Here is a 3,412-nt window from a genome sequence, read left to right as displayed (position 1 = left end):
CTGAATTCAGTACCCAGTGTGCACGTAAAAAGCTGGGTGTGATAGCATGTCCTTGTAATTGTGGTGCTGGAGCAGCGGAGACGGGGAATCCATGAGGCTCCCTAGCCAGCCAGTCTACACTGGCCAGTCTAGGCCAACAAAGAGACTCTGTTTAAAAAACAAAAAAACAAAACAAAACATAAAAATAGGACTTTTCTAGCTTGCCTTCAACAAATATACATATATACACATAGACGAATGAACGAATTTTTAAAAAAGGGGCGTACCGTGTCGTTTCAGTGTCTGTGGCTGTTTCCATCCCCCACATTGTCTAAAGAGATCACAACTTTACAACGCTGGCCAAGGAAGCTGGCGACGGCGCTGATCTGTGGGACTCGAGTTCAGACAGCAGAGCGGGTCACTCAGCTGTACCCAACCAGTTCATCTTCTAACTTCATCATCAGCACCCACACTCTCTGGATGGCTGCGTTCCTGAGGACACTGTGGCTAGGAGAAGACAGAACTGTGCAGCTGGCCAGGCCTGAATCCGATGTCTACCCTGCCTGTTCACCAAGGAAAACTGCCCTCAGAGGGTGAGAACAACCGGGGCTGTCTGAGCTCCGGGCCCTATCCTCAGCCTCTCTATCCTGGCCACCTAAGTGTCCTGTTCTATCTTGGTAAGGTAACCTCTGCTCCCGCACCCTGTGGTAAGGGTGACTTGGGTCTCACATCTCCACTGGGTGAGCTCAGCTATATCCTTCTGCCTTCGAGACTATGGACAGAACCACAGTCCTGCCTTAGATCCTCCCCTTCCTGTCACCGGGGAGGCTGGGTCACCCAGGCGGCTCCTCTAATGCAGAAGGACAAAGTCCAGGCAGGTAATCTCATCCTCATCCCATCTCAGAATAGGGAGGCCCCAGCATCCCTGTGGCAGCCACCTCCCTCTGAAGCCACGTGAACTTCCCTAGAAAGGCCAGCAGCCTAGCATCTTGGTCCAAAGGCCTAGAGGTGAGAAAGGGCTCTGGCCCCGAGAGGTAGCCACTCTGCCACCTGCTGGCTATGCATCCTTCCACCAGTTGCTTCACCTCTCTGAGCCTCTGCTGGCCTCAAGGATAAAGAGATAATGAAGCAGAAAGAGTTGCTAATTAGGACTGTTGGAGGATCCGTTAAGGCTGAGCCTGGCATGGAGCCCAAATGCAGCCAGCATTGAGCCTGCCTGGTGGCAGAGAAGGCTGAATACTAGGGGCACATGGCGGACCTCAATGACTCGGCTCCACCCAAGGAAGAGGAGCTCACACCTCTGGCTGACAGGAGTCCTAGGTGGCACTGCAAGAAGGGTAGCCCTGTCCATCTCTAGGCCAATCTTGGCAGTAAAATGACAGCAAGTAGCCCTAAAGGATTCTAGGCAGGGCTCTACCACTGAGCCACGCCCCCAGCCCCTCACTGGGGGATTCTAGGCAGGGACTCTACCACTGAGCCACATCCCCAGCCCCTCACTGGGGGATTCTAGGCAGGGGCTCTACCACTGAGCCACGCCCCCAGCCCCTCACTGGGGGATTCTAGGCAGGGCTCTCCACTGAGTTATGCTCCTGGCTCCTTACTGGGGTGTCTTAGGCAGGTGCTCTACCTCTAAGCTACAACCAAAGCTCCCCACCCCATTTCTTAAAGAAGAGGTTGTTCACATAGTTCTGGGTGTATTGAAACCACTATGTAGACCAGGCTGACCTTGAACTCACAGAGATCTACCTGCTTCCTCCCAAAAGCTGGGTTTTAAAGGCATGCACCAGAATGGCCAGCATCAAAGCCCATTTTTTTCTTTTTTAATTTTTATATACGGTCTCATCAATTTTCTCAGACTGGTCTTAAGTTCATTCAGTAGCCCCGGTAGATCTTGAACTAGTAAACCCCCTAAACCACTAAGGTGACTGGCCTGTGTCACCAGACCAGGCTAAGCATGGTTTTGTTTTGTGTTGGACTGTTTTTTTTTGTTTTTTTTTTTTTGTTGTTGTTGTTTTTTTTTTTTTTTTTTCCGGAGCTGGGGACCGAACCCAGGGCCTTGCGCTTCCTAGGCAAGCGCTCTACCACTGAGCTAAATCCCCAACCAGGACTGGTTTTTTGAGATAGGGTCTTACTATATAGCCCTGGCTCTCCTGAAACTCATTACATTGTAACCAGGCTAGCCTCGAACTCACAATGATCCACCTTCTTCTGCCTCCCAGTGCTGAGATTAAAGGCTTAAGCCACCATGCCTGGCCTGGATTTAAATAATAATTTACCACATCACCCTATCCTCATAGCTCCAGGGGACAGAGAAGTTCAACAGCCATAGCTTCAAGGGGCCTGGGTGTGAAATTGGCTGGCTGCCTCAGAACCAGAAGAACCAACTAAACAGTTCACACATACAACAAGGTAGTCGAACACCTCTGCCTGCTTTATTCTACAATGCTCCTTGGACAAGATCTATGGCTACTCCAGCCCTCAGTTCCCCAGAAATGGTGACACTGGCTGTCAGAGGTGTCCATAACAAACGGTCCCAAAACTTAAGAGGCTCAAGAAAAAAATTATGACTTCATGATTCCGGGAGCTCTGAATTTAGGATGGATTAGCTGGGCCCACAGAAGGCTTGCATGAACTCACGCAGGAGGTCAAGAGACCTCATGGCTCTGCCTCTGGGTACTACCTGTAAACTGATCACTCACAAGTCATAGAACCCCAGAAGGGGCATAGATGGCTGGGAACTGCCTGACTGTGAGATCCAAAACGCATGGCCATTTGGTACAAAGCCCCAGCAGCCTGCCTATTCCCCTTCGAACTGTCAAGGGCTTGTAAACCAACAGAACATTGGGAAAAAAGGCAAGCACCCTATGAGTCAAGAGAATGGCCTCCTAGATAACAGAAGTCCCAGGGAGGGTGAACCTTGTTTGTTATCCTCTTAAAGAATATCCCCACCTAATGACACCCATCACCCAGCTCTCTGGAATCACAGGGGACTACATCCTCTGGTTTAAGGCAGAGGAGGGTTCCCCATATGTGGCCCAGTTGCCCCATCAAAGCCTGGCTCAAGGCCCCCACCACTGTTCCTTGGCCCTATGCCTATAGTTTGGGGAGCACACACTGTATGCTTGGAGGTCCCAAGACCTAAAACAAACATGCAAGGAAAGACCATTGGGGCAGCGCCTGGTGCATGCTAGGATGGAACACAACTGAGGAGAACAGCTAGCCCAGCCCGCCCTCATTCCCAGTCTCTTCCTTCCCTTCAAGAACCCCCACTTCTTAGAGCAGACCTACCAGTGCCTCCCCCAAGGGCAGCATGAACCATCCACCTCACCTGCCTCCGGCTCTGGACCACAGAAAGTACATCCTGATGAAGTAATGAGGACAAGGGAGAGCCATCCACTATATCCTATACCTATGCTAGGCAGTTGTGGGGAGC

Source organism: Rattus rattus, chromosome 16 (assembly GCF_011064425.1).
Source record: "Rattus rattus isolate New Zealand chromosome 16, Rrattus_CSIRO_v1, whole genome shotgun sequence".
Taxonomy (NCBI): domain Eukaryota; kingdom Metazoa; phylum Chordata; class Mammalia; order Rodentia; family Muridae; genus Rattus; species Rattus rattus.
The sequence above is the reverse complement of the archived record's forward strand: the minus strand, read 5'-3'. Positions refer to the sequence as shown.